The 21,740-nt window shown below is 40.7% G+C and overlaps 1 long non-coding RNA gene across 19 annotated transcripts in view; it reads right to left on the bottom strand.

The window, feature by feature from the left end:
* Positions 1-3,356: 3,356 nt before the first annotated feature.
* Positions 3,357-21,740, bottom strand: part of LOC106832101 (uncharacterized) — a 225,347-nt gene continuing 206,963 nt past the window's right edge. For 5 of the 19 annotated variants that reach the window (XR_011497557.1, XR_011497554.1, XR_011497549.1 and 2 more), the window contains 4 exons: positions 21,506-21,628; positions 20,369-20,459; positions 10,301-19,510; positions 3,358-4,206 (listed from right to left, as the gene is read on the bottom strand). This is a non-coding gene — a long non-coding RNA (uncharacterized lncRNA). The other 14 variants (XR_011497541.1, XR_006521742.2, XR_011497540.1 and 11 more) reach the window with 9 other exon arrangements.

Here is a 21,740-nt window from a genome sequence, read left to right as displayed (position 1 = left end):
GGCTATACCATCTATGTTTGTGTAAGTACCCTCTATGATGTTTGCACAATGACAAAATTGCCTAATGACACATTTCTCGGAATATGTCCCTGTCATTAAGTGATACATAACTGTATATATGTGTCTCTTTCTATTGAATAGATTGAATTCTCTTCCATTTGTTTAAAGAGTATACATTCTATTTTTGTTCTTATGATGGCTGTCCTTAGCTTAAAACTAATATCATGTATATTTACCCAAGTAATTTTCTCAAATTAGGGGTTTTCTGGGCTTATGAGTTGAGAGCCTGTTAATCCTTTAGAAAATATTCCATGTCAGCTTATATAATATTGGAAATATCTCTTGCTTAAAGATTTTGTAATATTTTTATTAAAACTCTGGTCTCAGTGTTATTCTTAAGAAGAATTTCAAATACAATTTTACTTTAAAAAATATGATTGTCAGTCTACTAAGGTTTTCTAACATCCTTAATCAATACTGTATAACATCTGTTCCCTAGGAAATAGCTGATTTTATTTAGATTTTAAAGTTATCATTGGAATATTGGACCTGCCATTTTCTCATAATTTTTAAAATCTTCAGATGTTCTGTATCAATAGAATTTTTCTCATGTTTAGTGCTTTTATTTGGATCTTCTCCCTCTTTTACTTAACATATGTGCCAATGATTTGTTCATGTTTTTGGAGGGAGGAAGGATACTTTCAAAGAATAAGCTCTTAGGTTTTATTAAACAAGTGTTTGTTTTGTTTCCTATATCATTAAGTTAATTTTTTTTTTTGAGGAAGATTAGCCCTGAGTTAACTGCTGCCAATCCTCCTCTTTTCACTGAGGAAGACTGGCCCTGAGCTAACATCCATGCCCATCTTCCTCTACTTTATATGTGGGACGCCTACGACAGCATGGCTTGACAAGCGATGCCATGTCCACACCGTGGATCTGAACTAGCGAACCCCAGGCCGCCAAAGTGGAACATGCGAACTTAACCACTGTGCCACCCGGCCAGCCCCCTAAGTTAAATTTTTAATAGTTGATTTATTTCTTTTACTTTCTTTGGGTGCTGATTTTCTAGCTACTTAGGTTTAATATGTAATACTTATTTGAGTCTTACTTGTTTTATAAGAACTATGCTCAAGGTTACCCTAGTTATCTTGAATAACACTTTGGCCACATCTGACAAGATGATAAATTCAATGGTTTCGCAGTTGTTCATTTTCAAATGTGTTATTTTATGCCTGTCTTCCTCTTTTACCAAAGAGCATATTGAAAGTTCCTTTCATTTGCTTGTTTCTAATTTCTACATGGCTGGATATATTTTTGGTTATTCCTTTTTATTATCAACTTTGGATCTAGTAAATGCAGCCTTTTGCAACTTTCTAAATTCTTTTTTTGTGGTTTAACAGTCAGGATTTTGGAACGTCCATTTGTATTATTAACGAGCGTATTTTATTTGTTAGATATAAAGTTTTATAAACAATTCTCTCTCTCATGCATGCACGTGCACACACACACACACGCTTTTAAATTATGCTTCTTTGTTTAGTTATTAAACTCTCCTATAATTCTACTTTGTATAGTTTTTAATCTATTTTTACTGAGGGAAGAATTTTCAAATCTGAATTTGTTGATCTCTCTTTTTTCCAAAATTTTTGTCTTAAATATTTATTTCTATATTACTGAAGTTAATAAATATTATAACATTATTTTGATTTTACATTTTATCATTAGAAAATATCTCTCTTTGCCCCAGTTTTTGCTTTTGATGTTATATAATTTTTGTCTCATATGAAGTTTTGTCTTATCTATTTTCCTTTTTAAAAACTTTACTTTGTTCCTCCTTTCCCATCTTTATATGAATTTTTAAACTTTGTGTGTTATTCTATTTTAGATATGTCTCTCAATAACACAATACTGGATTTTTATTTATTCCTTTTAAAATCTTATTCTGATAGTCACATTTTAAAAAGAAAGTTTAACCATTTACATTTATTGTTACTGGCTTCATATTTTATGCTTTTTATATACAGCGTGTTCCTGTTTCCTTTCTCTCATTTATTGGCCTTTTATGTGGTGTGTGTATGTGTGTGCATGTGTACATATAGTGAAATTGAATGAATTTTCTTAGTTGTAACTTTCTCTTCTGGTTTGGAAATATGGTTTAATGTCTATTTTTGGTACGTGGAATGTTTAAATGTTCAATGCACACTTTATTTTATTTTATTTTATTTTATTTTATTTTGAGGAAGATTAGCCCTGAGCTAACATCTACCACCAATCCTCCTCTTTTTGCTGAGGAAGATTGGCCCTGAGCTGATGTCTGTGCCAGTCTTCCTCTATTTTGTATGTGGGATGCCACCACAGCATGGCTTGATAAGTGGTGTGATACATAGGTCTGCTCCCAGGATCCAAAACAGTGAACCTCAGGCCGCTGAAGTGGAGTGCATGAACTTAACCACTATGCCATTGGGCTGGCCCCCCATTAATTCACATTTTAAAGCTCGTAATTTTCTATCATCATTTAAGGTAAGTCATTGTATTTTTCTCTGACCACTGAAAGAACGTGAGGATGCTATTTCTTTTATTCTCTCTACCACGTCATAATCTATCATAACAGTCTCATTTTTATTAATTGGTAAAGATTATGCATCAACTATTATTTAGGAAAAAATCATAATTTATTTTGGTTTCATTTCATCTTCCTTATCATGTAATTAATTTTTCATTTTTCTGCAGTGTATCCTTGAGTGATTCAAAGCAGGTTTGGGTTAATAAGCCACATGCATTCTTGTAGGGCCAAAATATTTTTCTTTTTTGATATATGTAGTTTTTACCCTTGCACTGATAGGTTAGTTTGACTGTTTTTGGAATTCTAGGGTCCAAGAATTTACCCTTGAAACTTCAAACACATTGCTTCTGATTTGTCATTATTATCTAGTGATGCTGATGGAAAGCCAAATGTAAATTTTTTTAAGCGGCCTCAATTCATTTCTTTGAATATTTTATGCTTTAGTTGTTATCCATGGAATTCCAAAGTTTCACTAGGACACACTTTATATGAGTCATTTATAAATTTGTTAACTTGTTATTCAGTATGCAGAGCCATGACTTTCTTCACATCAAGGGCATTTTTTCTGGTATTAATTGATTAATTAATCTCTTCCTTTCATGTCTCTGTGCTTTAGAACTCTTACTAAATGGAAATTGGGCTTTCTAAATTAATCCTCCAACATTTAGCATAGTGCCTTTAATGTATCAGGTGCACTATAAAATCACCTAAATTAAAAACGCCCTCAGTAAAGAACACAATGCCTAATTCCATTTTTTATTTTCATAATAGTTTACATCATTGTGAAATTTCAGTTGTACATTATTTATTGTCTGTCACCATACACATGCTCCCTTTCACCCCCTGTGCCCACCCTCCACCCCCTTCCTCTGGTAACCGCCGAACTGTTTTCTTTGTCCACATGTTTGCTTATATTCCATATATGAGTGAAATCACATGGTGTTTGTCTTTCTCAGTCTGCACAATGCCTAATTCTTAATGGGTTAATTTATGAAGAGTTTGTAGCATGTTAATATGCCTTGAAGACAGAGGCAGATTGTGATAGTTGGAAAAGAATTTGATGGGAAAGTAATGGCTGGAGCTAAGGTGTGGAGCTAGAGAGGCACAAGGGAAGTTCAGGTAGCAGAAATAGCCTCGCTAGACTAAAGGGTATGGGCTGAGAAGTAGTAAAATTCACAGCTAGAAAACTGAGTGTCAGAATCTAGAGTTTTGAACACTAGGTAAAAAAATTTATATACTTCATGAAGGGGATGGTGAGAAGTCACAGGATGGACTCTGTTCGTATGACGCCACAGGAAGTTTGATCTGACTGTTTTGTAAGGGTGACTGGATTTGGAAGAGAAGGCCAAAAGGAGATAGTCAGGGAAATTATAAGTGTCAGAACCAAGGCAAGGGCATTAATCAAGGAAAGGAGAGAATGAATGTGAGAAATGGGAAAGGAGAGAGAAAAAGAGTCGATGATGCCACCTATGGCTGCCAGTCAGGTTAACACAAGGGAAAGTCAGAGCTTAAGAGAAACAGAGGCAGTCAAAAAGAAGACTTTATTTTTGTCAAAAGATGATTACAACTTTAGATGTATTGAGGTTCTGGTTCTCGTAGACTGTTCATCTGCCGAAATGCAACAGGCGTATAGAAATGGGGTTCTAGAAATCAAAGCAGAGAAAGAATCCCTGATTACAGTGTGAAAGATACACATGCCTTACAAGGTCTAGTTTTTTTTCTCAGTGGGATTAAAATCCATTTGTGAGGTCAAGGTACCATTTTATAGGCAAGGCAACAACAATTAAGACAACATAAGTTAGGGCTAAATTGGGCACGGCATGCTTCATTTGTTGTAGGGATTTAGGGAAAAAGGGAATTAAAGACTTTTTAGAGTCATTGATGACTTGAGTTGGCCTTCGACGGGTGGGGAGGTTTAGTTGGGTGCAAGAGCAGGGAAAGTTAACATTGATGTTATATTTTAGATTAATAGGTACCCGTATGATATGGTCACTATGAGTAAAAGTCTAGATAACCAATTTGTCCTGCTGAAGGGCAGACATGGGGGCCTCAGGTATTTCTGGGTTTCTAGAGAAACCGCAGTTTGATGTTTTTCTGTTTCTGTGCCCCAGTTTGATGATGCACATACTGTTATCCACACTAAATCTGAAGTCGGTCTGTATCTCCTTAGGACTGCAGCTGGCACAGTGTGGCTAGTTTAATGACAGATGCAAAATGCGACCTCGAGGGATTTACGCCCCTGTAAACAGGATGGTGCTTAATCCTTTGGAAAGCAATGCAATGCAAGATTTCACAGTCTTTAGGTGATTTTGTTTCCCAGGAAAATCTCATATGAATTATGCAGCTGTACACCCTCAGGACCGGCATCAGCAGATCAAAAAAATGTCCTTTTTTTTTTTCTCAAAGAACAGACTGTAATCCTACCTTACTTTTCCCACAGTATTCTCTCTCTGTTTTCTAGGAAGAGAGAACAAAACACATAATTGATGGATGTGTGTGTGATGTGACATCTGCTAATCATTCTACAGAGTGACCTTGGGAAGCCAGGTTTCTTCCGGGGTTCTCACTGATTCCTGTGTGAAACATTTGGCCTATCATTCCCGCCCCTACTCCCTCTGGAGATCCTGTAAAGGGATATTATGGAACCACTTATTCTGCAGATGGAGAATTGCCCCCATCTAGTTGGACAGCTCCTGCTCATCGTTCATGACTCAGCTCTTGTGTCTCGAATTCAAGGGAGCTTAGACTCTCTGGCCCTCCTTGCCCCGACCCAGGATCTGCCTAGTGCCTCCTTGCTCTGTTCCTTTAGCTGCATTTAAAGCACTGATCTCTCTATCTGTTAATTGTTGGTTGAATTGTCTGTAGACTCTGAGCTTTTTTTTCTTTTAAGGAAGATTAGCCCTAAGCTAACTGCTGCCAATCCTCCTCTTTTCGCCGGGGAAGACTGGCCCTGAGCTAACATCGTGCCCATCTTCCTCTACTGTCAGTGCCATGTCCGCAACCGGGATCTGAACCAGCGTACCCTGGGCCACCGAAGCAGAACGTGCGCAATTAACCGCTGCGCCCCCGGGCCGGCCCCCATCTCTGAGCTTCTTGAGTGTGCAGGATCTGATATAGACATCTCCAGATTCCCAACTCTAAGACCCATGCTCAGCCACTGCAGGCTCTCAACACATGCTTGCAGAGTGCATGGATGGATGGCATTTACACGTGTGCTCTGACACATTTCGTGTCCACACTTTGTTTGTATCCTCATTCCTGAATGAGCTGATTACTGTTACTCTATGAAGTCTAAATCAGTCTTTGAAACAATTCCACAAAGGGAAAAATAGTGTTCCAACCTGTCAACAAGTTCCTTGCATTTAATCAAATGATCCTACCCTCTCAACCTGATCATAATGTTCCTAGCCCCAGTCCTATCGTGGGGATGAGTCCAGCTTTAGTGATGGTGTAGCATCTGTGCCTCCCTGGACACGGCCCCAGGACAGTGCCAGGAGAGAGTTGTGGCATGATCTGCCATCTGGGTCTCTGTAATAGCTATGCAGCCTTCTGACATTCAGAAAGACTTAGTCCAGAAGCCACATGGAGTGCTCCAGATGAACAATTTGCCTCAAGGCATCGGAGCTGCTTCCCTCCTGCCCAGTGGAGGCTTGGATGATGGAGATGCAAATTTTGAGGACATTTGTCACTCCTATTCCTCATGCAGAAGGATAACGAAGTCACTGGGCCATAAAAGCAAGAAGCGAGTTCCCTGTGTATTTGAATAACCTTCCAGCTTTTCACTCCGTTATAGTCAGAGAAAATTTCACTGCACAAACAGGGGCAGTTTACAGTCCTTACTGCCATTTTCCTTTCTCCCTTCCTTGGAGAAAATACTTTGTGGAACTGTGAGGTGCCATTGGCAACACTGCTTTAAATAGGTGGAGCTTAGACTTCAATATCAAAGGTTTGGCACATGTGCAATATCTTTGTCTGCAAATTACCTCATTGCTGCTGTTTTGTTGTCCTTGAGAAATTCCTGTTTTGCTTTCCTGGGAATGGATGTTTGTGAAGTGGAAATGTGGAGGCCTTTGAAAAAGTCTGCTGTGCCCCTGAGACAGACGCTGTAACCAGCTCCTCTCTGCCGGGTTCCATCAGAAACACGGAGGCACAGTGTGCTTATTATTATCATCAGCAGCTTTGCAATGTGTCTATTCACACTCTGAAAATGACAACCAAGGTTATATTTATCTACGTAACCATCCAGAGAAATATTATGGAGTATTAATTTTGCAGTAGAGGGAGGTGGTATAAGGGGTAAAGAAATTGAAGCTGTATTAAAAGACTTTTCATGGAAGGGTAGAAAAAAACAAGACCTTGAATGGATTGAGGCTTTGGACAAGAAACAGAGAGCGTGTGTCGATTTGCACATCTCTCGTTCTCCTCGGCCTAGGATTTCAGACAATTTTTTCTCTTTCTTTTTTTCCAGGTTTATTGAAAATAATTGACACGCATCACTGTATAAGTTTAAGGTGTACAGCATGATGGTTTGAGTTACATATATTGTGAAATGATGACCACAGGTTTGGATAACATCCGTCTTCTCATAGAGATACAATAAAAAGAAAGAAGAAGAGAAAAAGGGAAAAAAAAATTTCTCCTTGTGATGAGAACTCTTTGGATTTACTCTCTTCAGACAGGTTTTTCCTTGACTTGCATGGATTTGTTAGCAAATTTTATGCTATAGAACTATGTATTTTATGCTACAAATCTAACCTTTCGAAAAAGACAGTGTGTCCTTAGCTTATTTATTACGTGGCAGTGCAGTGAGATGATGACACGCAGTAAATGTCAAGTGCTCTGCAACACGTGGGAATGATGACGACGATGAGGACGACGATGATGATGACGACGATAACGACAATGATGATGGTGATGATGATGATGATGATGATGATGATGATGATGATTTATCAGGAGAAATTCTGGCCCAGAGATATTTTTCTCTCCCTGGACCAGGAGAAAAGAACACATTCAGGACATCAGTCCCATGGAGGAAATGAAGGTCTATAGTCGCATAAATCATAGCAAATCAGTCCTCTGAGTCCCAGCAAAGGAGAAACAGTGTAGAATTCCAGCTGTAGCTCGGATTCAGAAGCAGTTCCCGGGGACTGACTATTGAGAGCACACAGGGACATCTCTGTGAAAGGACACTCTGCAGTCTGCAGTGGGGGCCAGGGCAGGGCAGCTGAGGCAAAGGAAGGCTTGGTTTGCTTTTCAGAGGGTCCCATACATCACTTTCATTGCACAGACACGCCACCCTGCTCTTATCCACCGTACCCACCTTCAGTCTCTATTCATATACCCCACCTTAAACATGTACCCCAGAGGCATACACGTAGCTTGTGCACACACCTCCCACCTGATGTACACACACCCACACCCACCACCCTACAAACATAACCCTCCATATGTGTAGTCTATGCATATCACCTGCATACTCCCACACACATTCTCTTTTCTGATTTCTGCCCATGCCCACTGCCCCACACCCCTTATTCATGTACCCATACATACATCCTTCATAGGTGCATACCCTACACACCCATACGCACTCCCAAATACCCCACATCTAATGCACTCTGACCTGTTCACCCTCCCCCAACATGCATACCCCAAATACACAGACTCATACGGACACACTCGTGTTCATAGTCACACCTACCAACAGTCACCAGTGTGTTTGGGGGTGGAGTGGAGGTCAGGGTTAAAGGGACAAATTAATCCGTGTGTATTTATTACACTTAATCTGTCTTTCTCTTCCCTCCTTTTGCCCTTCCCTCCCACTCCACCTCCTTCCCTGACTTTGTGGAGCAATTATTTTCCGTTTTCATCTACATCATTTGCTTTGCCTAAAAGGCAGGTGTATGGCCTGAATTACCATCTATCTACCTTTTGATTAACTCAGATGAACAGAGAGCTTCTTAAGAAAAAACAATTTGGGGATATTTTTGTATTTATCCAGCTGTTCTCGTTACCAGATCATCCAACCATTCTAGAATCTTCAAATCCATTGAGATGAGATTAATGGTCTTTGGATAGTCAAGCGGAGGGTGGAATGACTCCAGCAAGTAGTGTCCTGTAACCTGCCCATCAGCCTTTTCTTTGGTACCTTCCTCTCCTAGATGGAAAGGCAAAGCCAGGCCCAAGCATGCTGGAACTAATGGACCATGGTCAGGAATGGGTCCCAGCTGCACACGGAGCCAGGCAATCGAAAATATTTCATTTTCTCTTAGCAGAAAAATCAAATTGCTTCAAAGACATTGACTGTATCTCTTTAAGTGTCATAAGGCACATACATTTTGCAATTTCTCTTTAGCAGCTCAGCCACATGAGATGATATTTAAAAACCTTGTGGCAGCCCTCCTGTCATCTAGAATAGTCCTTTGATTTTTACACAGTCATGCAATGTTTAGTTGCTTGCCTCCTTACAATAACCAGATCTGAAGCGCTTTGAGAATACAAAAGTGCCCCCGGTGTCTCGTGAATTTTACAATAGAGAGCTTAAGCCTGCATTGACTATAGAGGATGCCCACAGAACCATTCTGGGTTTCATGCCATAAATGTGAACTCACACCTCTTGAAGACAGAAAAGGCTTGGAAATAAAGCCATTCACTGAGAAAAGAAACCTCTGATTTAGTTTCCTAGGGTATTTACAAGGAGGAGCATTTTCTCAGAATCATGGCCTCAGTATTTCACACCAGGAACATGGACATTCTCCTGTGTCGACTGGCCTGGCCTTGCCAGACACACAAGGACGTCAGAGATGGAAGGAGAGGAAAAGGGTGATCAGGCTACACGTGGGGCTGGGAAAGGCAAGTGGACACACCTCCAGTGCGTAATCTCTTGGCTCCTGATTTTTTTCCTTCTAATTTCGTACTGTTATTCCAGTTTTCCCATTAAGCTGGAGAGGCTAACGGATACAGAGGCCACTCTTTGGGTGTCACCGGGATGCTCTCACACCCTCCTCCCTTTCGTATCCCAAAGTTGGCTGCACTTCTCATGGCGCAGGAGTCGAGGGCCCTTTTCGATATCTCCACAGATTTGGTTTGTTTTGTTTGGGTGGTGGTGGTTCTTCTCCTAACTCAGTCACTTCCAGCTCTGATATTATCTATCTTTTTACTCCAGCTATTTCTCTTTTTCTTTCTCTTTCTGAACCTAGTTGATAACAATTATTTCCCATTTCTTGAGCTGCTGTCTTTTTCCATGACATTTCACCCCATGGTGGCCACCACCTACCTTCTTGTAATCCCTGCAGCCCCGCTAACACATAGTCCACTGTGAGCGGCACATATTTACTGGAGGTGTAAGGAGTACGGAAGGGAGGAATGTAGGAAGAGGACAGCACACAAATTTGAAATACCTTCAAATTTGACATTTGATTTGATTGGGAATTGTCATATGGCTGTGTCTCTTTGTAGGCTCCTGCCCAGGGCTGTGGCTACCTTAGGTGGCATTGCCTGAAGGAGAAGGCAGTCATTCATTCAGGGCATATAATTGGCTTGACTTGAACAGAACTCCAGGCCCCCTTGTCTAACCTGCCCCCACTTGCTGGCCATCTTTGTGCAGGACCCCACGTGCATAAGCTTCCCCATTGGGCCTGCCCCTGCCTCCCATACATCTTGGGGGTACCCCTTATTGACTCTCTCCATCCCTCTCTTCTGTTTATGGAACCCTTCCCCCTGATCGAGAGTTACCTGCAGAGCCACAGCATTCCTCATGCGTTGTTGGGCATAGAAATCTGGTTTTTCCAACGTCTCAGTTCACGCAGCTCTGCCAAAGTGGTATCATCTTCATCAACCCCAGCTGACTCATCAAGACCAAATGAAGGCAGTTCCTAAACACCGCAGAGACTTATTCTGCCATCCACACAAATTAGAAATGTCTGCAGTTAGGTTTTTGTATTTAAAGCAATGTCTTTTTTTGGTTAGTCTTTCTACAGTTATATAGGAACAGCCCATTTTAGAAAACAAGAAAACAGAAGCTGAATGTATCTAAATAACCTTCCCAGCTAATTAGGATACTAATTACTACCAAAAGATAGAACTGGAATTGAAATTCAGGGCTGAGGGCTCCAAGCCCCATTATTTTCCCATTTGCTGCGTGGTCTGTTGAAAGACACCAGCTTTGGGCCAGCTGATATCCTAGGCTTGTGCCCACTAGACTTCATCAGCAAAGAGTACTGCTGGGATGACCCTGCCCTTGGCAGATGGACACTTTGGGGACATTGGGCTGGGCTTTAAGGGCTGCCTGTTTTCTATAGGAGAAAGGATGAGAGCAAGACTTACCTCAATTCAAACCATCAGCTACCTCTGTCGTGGCTTGCCCCCAAGTTTGGGGTACCTACCAGTAGGGCAGCAATGCTCAGGGTAGCTTCCAAGTCAGCAATATGCCTTAAATCTTAGTGGCCAAGTGGCCTTCATGGCTAAACACGGTCCCAGGGAAACACTCACGTCAATAACTAGGGGCAAAGAAATGTGTCTAAGGAATGCTGAGCCCAAAACACATTTGCAAAAGCAACCTGAGAAAGGAACAAAATGAAAAGCAAACAATCTGCCTAGCATTTTCAAGACTCTGCTATTTGGCGCTAGTAGTAAAAAGAAAAAAGAAAAAAAATAAGATTGAAGTACTTGGGACTCATAATGAAAGCTTGTGAGCCAGGATGAAATTCCAGCTGCTTTTATTAAAAGATTTTGTAGAAATCCACCGGGACGCTGTTGAGACCATTTTAATTTTGGTTCTCCTCAGATGGCCTCTCATCTCGTCATTCAGTGATTAGTAGATTTCTTGAACTGTGGAAATGACTTCTTCTCATTGATCTAATACCCGGAGGACGACACTCTCCAAAGGAAAGGACAAGGAATCTATATAGTTCCTTTTGTGAGTGACACAGAAAAGCATGTGAAAACTGTCACTTAATAAATGCTCTTTGATAAAGATGGCTGATAATATTGGGACACACACGTGCTTAAGACTCTAACATAATGGGAAAGTCGTTTTTTGTTTTGTGTATTCACATATATAATTTTAATTGATTTTTATCCTCCTTCTAAACTTTAATTCCCTAACCCACTTTGAAATATTTAAAAATTTCTATTAATGCTAAGATGTTTCCTTTGGGTGATCCATATAGAGTTGTAATCATCCATGATGGAAAAGGAAAAAAGTTGAGTTGTAGGATCAGACGCCCATGGTTTGGGCCATCATGTAACTGATCTGTTTAGTTACTGTGCTAACTTGAACCTTTGTTTTCTCAATTGTAAAATGAGGGTAACAATATCTAATAGGACTGTTTTGAGGATTAAAATAGAAAGCTTATATAAAGGGCCTCGAATACTACCTGGCACATAGTAAGCGTTGAAATGGGCATCGTCTTCTCTCTTTGCTACATTGAAGTACTTATAGGCTATCATTGCCAATTTATTCTTCAACACAACTTTCAGAGAAGATCAGACGTAACCAGATGTATTTTTCATGAAATTAATTTATCTCCTCATTTATTTATTCAATAAATAATAATTCCAGACACGGTGACTGGAGTGAGCCAAAGTAAAACGTATTCACTTGCAATAGTAATTTCTTTAGTCCTGGGATTTAAGTGCCCTTAACTTTAAGTGAAAAAATGCCAGTGTCTTCTGAACATCCAGGACTATTTTTGAGAGTCAACTGATTCAAATGTATGGAGGGAAAAAAAGCTAACATAAGATTCAGTTGTCAGTTGACTGATGCATTTTATTTCTACCTTTGGTGAACACATATCTATGTAGGATGCAAGGTGCTTATCTCTGTAGGAAAAGCTTGCTGGCTTACCTTTGAAATTACGTTGATAAGAGTTAGAATGAACATACGTCCTGGGTTTTCTCATTTAGATTTGATTTATGTTTATTGACGACATAATTATTAACAAAACCTTCTTTTACTTTCAAAAGTGTTCCAGGATATGACAGAAGTGTTTGGATGATAAATTACATGGTCAGGAACAGTGGCTTTGTGGCTCCTTTGGAAAGATTCTGGGAAGTAGTTTCATTGACCACTTCCTGTCCAGGGTGTGGGATTCCATTGTGAAGGCTTCTGGAACAGCAGAGCCGAACTATCCAAGACATCACCATGATGAATGGAAACTTATGGGGCAGCTATGACCAGAAGGGTCAGATAATGAGTGTCCACGTTTGCAGGATGCACCAATGTTAACAGTTCCATCGCTAACTAATTAAAAGTCAGCCTTGTGAAAAATGTCTTCCCATTTCCAAGCTATTATGAGAGTAAAATCGTGCGAAGACGGATGAGACAATGCTTTTGAGTAATCCTTGATGATGCTGGCTTGAGAAATAAAACCATTTGTCTCTCCCACGTGGCTGGCTCTTATTATATAAAATAGCTATGTAATCATCTTAAACCAGAACGGACTGAAGGGGCTAAGGGACAGAAACTCCTGAGTCTTATGTTTCTGTCATCCACAGCTGTTCATCAATAAGAAAGAAGCAAATGTTCCAACATGCACTTTCTCATAACAATACTGGGCATTCAGGCATAACCTAACCAAAAAAAATCCTTCCACGGATTTGTGAGCACTTGTGGGGTGAATCTGGCTCTGTGATTTGCTTGATCAAAAAAATCAGGAGGCAAGTCTTTGCCAGAAGCATGTTGTTATGAATAAGCTAACCCTGGAGCCCAGCTCATCTCCAATCATTTGACTGTTTACCCTTCAGATCCTTAGTGGTCTAATGCCTAGAATCTACCCTGCCTTCTGTTGAATTTGCCATGTTGATAGTTCAATAGGTTATTAACATAGTCTAAACAACAGAAGGCTTTTTCAGGAGAAAGTGTGGTCAATTGGTAAGGAGTGGGGTGACCTTATTTTCTAGTTTTCTTTGTGACCTTGGGAAAGTCACCTTGCTTCCTTATGCCTCCTTTATATCACCTGTAAACAGGACTCACCTGGCTCACAGAAGGGCTGTGATCCCGAACACCAGCAGTTCTTTCTACAGAGCCTTAACCCACCCAGGCACGTGACTGTCTACCTGAACTCTCCTGACCGCTGTCCTTTGTACAGAAAGGAACAGTATTTCGAGATGCGGCACAAACATCAGCTTTGCAACGGGACAATTCCTATTCTTCTCCCACGTTCTTTGAAGGAAATGATGTCTGACTCCTCTGAGCCTATTAGTATGTCATCTCTACTCTTTCACGGCAACATCCGTGTTATCACTTTTAAAGTTTTACTATCATTCTCAAGAGCGTGTTGGATGTCCTCACCGGCTGGCTCTGCTGCAGCTTGATTTGCCTGGTTGTCAGAGGCGGACACTTGCAAGGTTTCCTGGCTGTCCCATCCCTGTTCCTCAGCTCTCCTCCCCAGTCACCACTCTCAGCACAATTAGGATAGTGCTTCCTAACTCCTTAATTTTCTCTTGGACCCTTCTGCAGCTCTCCAACACTTCTACTTCTGGCGAGTTTGTTCAGGTCCTCCTAATCTTTCTTGGCTAGTGCGGTTTTCTTCCAAGTTTCCCCAGGCCTCCTGCTAACAACTGTCTACAATGCACCTGCAGGGATCTTTCAGCTTGCCTCTGCTTAAAATCCACAAGGACCCTTGACTGCCTTTAGTCAGGGCCAGGTTCATAGATGTGTGATGGTGCACTTGCACAGGGCCCCACGCTTGGTTTAATGCTCTGCAGTCGCCATCTTGAACTTCTCAATAATTTTTAAACAAGAGACGCTGAAATGTTATTTTGCACTAGATTCTGCAAATTATGGAGCTGATGCTGGCTTTGGTGTCAAATCTGAGTCCGGCAAACACCTTTCACAGCTCCTGTGACCACCTCTCCTCGCAGTGAACACCCTGGTCATGGTTCTCTGGCCCTTAACCCTTGTATTTCTCTGCTTCTTCCCATGCATCCTCCCACAACCTTGTCATTTGGTCTGGTTGGTGTCGTTTATGCAACAACAATTCATCTTATGCCTAAGGCGTGCCAGAGATTGTAGTTGTGTACCGGGAGTACACAGATGAGGGTAGAGACCTGTTCTCATGGAAAAGACCAACTCTTCACAGACGATGACAATACAATGTGGGAAGTGCAATAAAAGAGAAATGAATAGCTGGTAAGCCAGTTACACAAACACACATATAGGACTTCCGTTCCCTTGATTTTACCAAAATAGAATTGTATTTTACATATTATCCTGAACTCGTACCTATCTTTCACAATTTTCTCCATATTTATATAAGGGTTTTCTCATTGCTTTTCAAAAATGGCACATGCTTTCTTCTCTGCTCCTTACTATTCTCACTCAATACTTCCTTGTGTAAATCACTCCTAAGACAATGATTAAAACAAAGTTTGAATTGTTTTAAGAATCCCCTTTTGATCATTTGTTTGTTTTTATCATTAGAATGGCTAGCTTAGAGTTCATTTCATTCTGCTACTTTGGGAAGGAACCTTGGTTAGTGGCTGTTTTCCAACTTGACCTATTTGCTTATTAAAATTAGACATTGAGGTCCACCCTTGTGTTTATTCTTTTTATTAGGAAAACTAGCATATTATTTGGAAATTTTGTTATAAGTGCTGGCTTTCCCTTACGATTTTGTTCTTGAAACATCTGTTTAGGGAGGAAGTCATAAAATAATTCCATAAATAATGTTCAGATGAAAACTCTGCCAGCGCGGTCTAATTTTAGAGCCGCATTACAGATATTCTATTTAATTAATTTCACTTGCATTTGGTCTCCTTTCTCCTGTCACTGTGCTCTTTCCCGGGAGAAATGGGTTTTTCATAATGCTCCTCTTCCTTCCTCCATGTAGCCACGAGTCACTGCGTTCTCTATATGTCACGTGGTTCTCTATATGTGGTCCCCGAGATTCGTTCACACAGGTGCTGCCTGCCTTTCTTCCTCAGCCAGGGGGCAGTTAGCAAATTGAGCTGGACTTTTTCCACTAGATGTGCAAAGGATGGCAGTTTTAATTTAATTTAAATTTTAGGAATTGAAAATTCTCATGTTTCCTAGTCTCAATTATCTTGGGTAAAACCTGATTTGGATTGGGAGCCTGAGGATGCAGCAGGGAGCAGGATAGATCAGAAAGCAGAACCTATTTGGGCTTGAAAACATAAAGCAGAGGCAGAGAAGCCTGGAGACATTCTGGAATGCCATCCTCCTACTGCTCTCGCCCCTTCTCTCCCTCTGTACATTTAACACCCTTGTCCCTGCTCCACCATGCCCTATGCCACAGGAACACACTTTCTAGTGGGAAACCATTTTCTCCACACATTCTTTAGGCCTCCACTTAGACCTCGCTCACATTGGACTCTCTCCAAGCACCCAGCATCTTCCTTTGGTAGCACGATCACAAACTCTTACTGCTGATCCATTTGAGGCAATCCTTGCTTACTGTCTGTTTCCCTACTGGGCTGTAGGCTCCCAGAAGGCGGGACCCACCATACAGAACAAAATATATAAGGACTGATAGAAAGTCCCATAGACCCTTCTGCAGTAATGGAGATGTTCTATATCTGTGCTGTCCATTATGGTAGCCACAGGCCACGTGCGTCTATTGAGTATTTGAAATGCAACCAGTGTACCTGAGGAATAGAGTTTTTAATTCTATTTAATTCACATCCATTTAAACTTAAGTTCGAATAGCCTCACATGGCTTCTGTATTGGGCAGCCCTGACTGTGAACTAGGCTAGTGGGTGGGTGGATGTAACACCACCAATCCAAGGAGACGAATGATTGGATGTGGGAGTAAAGGAGAGCAAAAGTTATTACAGGTAATATTTTTGCACTTTTCTTACTCAACATACACACCCACCCACACACAGACACACACCTGCATGCTCCGCTGGCTGGACTGGCCTGAATGCAGAAGGAAATTTGTGGCCTCCCGAATTGGCTCTGATGTCTTCCTCGCACCGAGTGAAACCCTACTGCAATTGAACATGGTCTGCTCATACTCAGCCCCGTTTCACCCTTGCACATGGTCCTGTCTTCCCCTAGGCACCAGGAGACCATCAACAGTCCAAATATGCTGGTGTGGTCCCCTGAGTCACCAGGAAGCGGCAAATCCTCGCTGGACGTGTTCCCTGAAGGGGGAGGATATCCTGAACGTGCTATAACCTGAAAAAGCACATGTTTATCTTGTAACATAAAAGCCCTCTGTTGGCCATACAGCACTCGTTAATCCAGGACTCCCTTTAAGCCTGACTCAGTAGGTGGTAAGCAAGGAACCGAATTTATGCTCTCTGTTCCTGGAACACACATTGACTGCGTGTGTCCTGACTGGAGGCTGGTTTTTGCTTTTCCAGGGGGTATGTTTCCAATGGTACATTGATCTGTGCCTGTCAAAGAATTCCTTACCTTGATGGCATAGAAGGTTACAACCCAGTCATCTCAATTCTTTATTGAGAAGAGCCAAATCTGAGAGGACTGGTTTAGAAAGTCCTCGCTTTTAAAAGTCACGTTCATGAGCCAGCTCAGAGCACTGTTCTGAGTGCCGGCCTCAGCACGTACCTGCAGACCCAGAACGTAAAGGTTGACTCTCAAATATGCCTCCTCAGCCAATGAAATGCTGGTCTCCAGCCCACCTGAGCTAGAAAAGGCTTTCTGTCCTTACTAAACCCAATGAAAATATTTCACCAGCTTTTCTCAGATGTCTGTGTACATGTTCCTGTGCTCTTCGTTCAATCTCGGGGGCTTTAAGCAGTTGGGACATTACAGCCGAATTGTCTCCAGGAAATCTGCCATTTCTATGGCTGGTCTAAGTTATTCAAAGGATATTTAATTTATTTAGTCAGGGGAAAGAGAGAATTCCAAGAGATGGAGCATACACTATTTTTGTTTTTAATAATGTTGTGGAATAAAGTAATCGCTAAATGCTGTTTTAGTCCACTGAATTTCTTTACCCTTTCAAGTTGCTCCAGCTCTCTGCAATGGGGCCCTGGAATAAATCCATATGTTGATGTGAATGTCATGTACAACAAGAATTGCAGGGGCGAGCCCCGTGGCCAATTGGTTAAGTTCGCGTGCTCCGCTTCAGTGGCCCAGGGTTCGAATCCTGGGCACGGACATGGCACTGCTCATTAGGCCATGTTGAGGGGGCATCCCACATACCACAACTAGAAGGACCCACAACTAAAATATACCACTATGTACTGGGGGGATTTGGGGAGAAAAAAGCAGGAAAAAAAAAAGAAGATTGGCAACAGCTGTTAGCTCAGGTGCCAATCTTAAAAAAAAATGAATTGCATTTTGCCTTAGAAGGAAAAATAATGGATTGATATAAATATTTTGGGGGCAATTGGTTATCTCTGTGAAAGAATACGTCACACCACACACAAAAATAATCTAGACTGATTTCAATACAAGCTTTAAAAAAGTAAGCAAGCAAAACACAGTAGCAATTCTAGAAGGAAAAAAAAGATTTTTGCTTGAAATAATTTTGAATAGGAAAGGCTTTCCTAAAAAAATACAACAATTGAATTTCATAAAGAAAAAGATAAAAAGATTTTACCACACAAAACCTCAAAACATTTATACAATGAAAAACATTATAAATAAAAGATAAGCAAATGGCTGAGATATTTTTATCAGCAACAAAAAGCACAAAGATTAATATTCAGAATAAAGAATTCCTATAGATTTATAAGAAAAAGACAGACAAAGAAACAAGCAGATACCGTGAGGGAGCAATTCACAGTTGACGAAATACAATTGGCCAATAAATATGGAAAAAAAAATCAAACTCTGCTAATCAACTCTGCTAATAATTAAACAAATGCAACTTAAAGTAACACTGCTTATTACATTAGCAAAATATTTTAAAGCAATGTACAGAGCTGGTGAGGATGTGGAAAATGGGCACTTCCGTGTGACTTGTGGGAATCTGTATTAAAACAATCTGTTTGGACAGAAAATCAACGTTATCTATTAAAATTCTAAGTGGACTTGCCCTTTGATCCAGCAATGCGCTTCTAATAATTTATCCTGCAGAAATACTTGCACATGTATGAATATATATGGTTATTTTTTGATGTGAAAAATTTGAACCAAGAAAAACGCTATAAATAGGATCATGGTATAATAAATTCAGGTGCACCTAGAAATGGCAGGAAGAGGTCTTCTGCCCATTTGGTCTCCCTTTCATTTCTTTCTGCCTTCTTATCTGCTTTCTCATCTTAATCCTTTGATACTCATGAAAGAGTACTCTAATATAGAGTCGAGAGGCGTTGTGGCATATAATATCAACAATATTTAACCAAATATTAATCAAATTTAGTTTTCATGTGTGCATATAAAGGCTCCAAATTGGGGACCAGGTTAAGAGAATAACTGTTACTAGTAAGAGTCAAGGCAGGGATTAATTAGTAAAGTGAGATGAGTGAGCTCCCCAAGAGGAATAAGATATATTTTCTGGACCAAAAGACCAAATCAAGAGTGGGAGATGGAGAGAATTTATAACAAACCAAGCTGGTCCTTCTTCTTCTTTTTTTTTTTTTTTTGCTGAGGAAGATTAGCCCTGAGTTAACATCTGTTGCCAATCTTCCTCTTTTTTTGCTTGAGGAAGTTTAGCCCTGAGCTAATGTCTGTGCCAATCTTGCTCTGTTTTATATGTGGGTCATGGCCACAGCATGGCTGATGAGTGGTATAAGTCCATGCTTGGGATCTGAACCCTTGAACCCTGGCCACCAATGTGGAGTGTGCCGAACTTACCCACTAGGTCATGGGGCCAGCCCCACAGAGCAAGTTTTAAACTTGAATTTGACTTAGTGATTAGAAATAATTACAAAGAATGAAAAGAGATTGTTTTAAAATCAGAAAGGGGCTGAATTACCTTTCATGGTTGAGTAGGGAGGGTTTGATTTTGATTTTGATTTTGCTCTCAGCAAAACTGAGGGTCCAGGGCTAGTTGAGTTCGGTTCTGGAAAAAGAAAGGTACATGTCACATGTTCAGTACTTACCGTCGTGGAGTGATAGCAAGGCCGGGGAGAACATCTATGCAGTGGCCCCCTAGGTCATTCCAGAAGATCTGCTTGGTCACCATGAGATTGGGCCTTCTCACGTTCTCAGCCGGAGTCCCTCCAGGCATTGAGACCACTGGTTACAGCAGGCAGGAGTGTGCGGACAGGCAGACAGAGGATTCATTATACTCCTGTGCCCATGAAAACTGAAGAGTAAAGAGCAGGTCTGCTACTAGCCACGTGTAACTTCAATTTAAGAATTTTCTGCAAAACATAGAAACCTTGCAACCTCATATTTTGTCTGGCATAATTTCCAGACTCCTGGGAGGTAGAACCAGCCGTGTGACAAGTGGCTCTGCCATTCAGTGCTGTTTCTTCCATTTCCATGAAGGAAATGTTTCATGTTTCCTCCATTTTACCCCCCTCTTATTATATATATTGTTATCAGAAGGGGAAGATGATAATGTCTAGGCCACTGAGAAACCTTCATGCTACTTGATTAAGATCCCACTGTGTTCGAGGGCCCCCTCCTCTGCCAGCAGTTGAAACTGCGATTCATTCCACACTTCTGTGGCTTCATCCATGTCTTTTGACTTGTACATTTGTCTACATTTTATTTCTATTAACATACCTTTACACATGCCCTCCCTCCTTTTCTACAGACGCCCCCTTCTGAACAGTCCTGCCAACTCAATACTGTATGTTTGTGCTGACTAAAGTTTGTGGCTCGCTTACATTCAGAACAAATGGAGAGACCTAGTTAGTTGATGGAGGGTAACAACAAGGATCAAAGTTCTTAGATGTACTTGGCCTCTCACCTCTGCTAGGCCTGTTTCTCTTCCCATGACCCTCCCTTGCCTTCCTCTGGGCTTGTAGAACTGTCGAGCTTGGGGTGACCTAAGGGTGGAGCTGAGAAAAAGCAAATGGAGAAATGACATTTACAATCAAGATGATTTATGGGGTTTCAGGATCATAAGAATGAATGCTGGAAAGGACCTGACAGATTACCTGCTCCCATTCCCACATTTTCATTTGAATAAATTAAGAAACTTAAGTGACCTTCCTAATCTCACATACCTAGAGTTGAAACTCAAGTAAAATCAACTGAACCCACTTCCAGAAAGTTCCAATAAGATGTATGCAGTAATCTCTGGAATCAACCAAAAAATAAGACTCTGAACCGAAGTTTGAAATGAAGGCAGGGCATTGTGCTTCTTTGCATATTATTCTTTATGCAAAATAACAAAATTAATTTCTGCAAAATAATAGTGTTATTTTAATTTTATAAGCTGATTTATAGGCATCCAAGCATTTGGTGTAAATCCTTATTTAATATTCATGACAACTCTGTGAAGTCTGAATTATTATTCTGATTTTGCAGTTTAATTATTATAGGTGCATAGAGGTGAAGCGGTTTTCACATTAACACAGAGCTGTTAAATGTTAAAACAAGGACTCAAATATGAGTCACATCACTCTAAGGGTAGCCCAACCAGAGCCCAAACGGCAAGGGCAATTCTAATTCATACCAAAGATGCATCGCCTAAGGTTTCCAGAAGAATTAAGTGAGGCTCCCTTCTCCTGCTCCAGTGAGCCTCGTTTCAGGGTCCCCCAGCCCTCCTCACTGGTGTGAGCCCAGTTATTAAGGAGAACAGAGAGGATCATGACAGAGCATGTTTCCTTCAACAGCTATAGCTTCAAATGTCGAAAATGACAACAGAAGCCAAGAATGAAGTTATACTACTAGTAACTTTTTTTTCAAATGAAAGAGTCCTCCTTCATGGCATTTTTACTTACAGTAATTAAATTTGAATCAGGTTTGACTGTTAGTTCAGCCAAAATTATAGAATTGATTATGCATTTGAGAAGGGAAAATGTAAAGAAAACAAAAATTATTTTCTGTCTAATTATAGGCAATTGTCAAGTTTTCAGGGGATGTGTTGAAGGCTCCTTACCCAGCATCCAGAAGCATCCAGCTCCCCTTTTTTTCTCCTCTTGGGCTAGTCCTTCCCATGCTAGAATGATTCAATTTCGCACGTATTTTTTGCCTGTGATGTCGCGAGGATAATGCCAACCATCTATGTCAAAGACAAAAAGAAACACACTTCTTTTGCTGGAATTTTGCAGGTTGTTCCACACAAAAGTTAAATTCCTGCAAAATTGGGGACTTAAGGTGATTTGTTGTGGTTT

This window comes from Equus asinus, chromosome 2 (assembly GCF_041296235.1).
Source record: "Equus asinus isolate D_3611 breed Donkey chromosome 2, EquAss-T2T_v2, whole genome shotgun sequence".
Taxonomy (NCBI): Eukaryota; Metazoa; Chordata; class Mammalia; order Perissodactyla; family Equidae; genus Equus; species Equus asinus.
The sequence above is the reverse complement of the archived record's forward strand: the minus strand, read 5'-3'. Positions and strand labels throughout refer to the sequence as shown.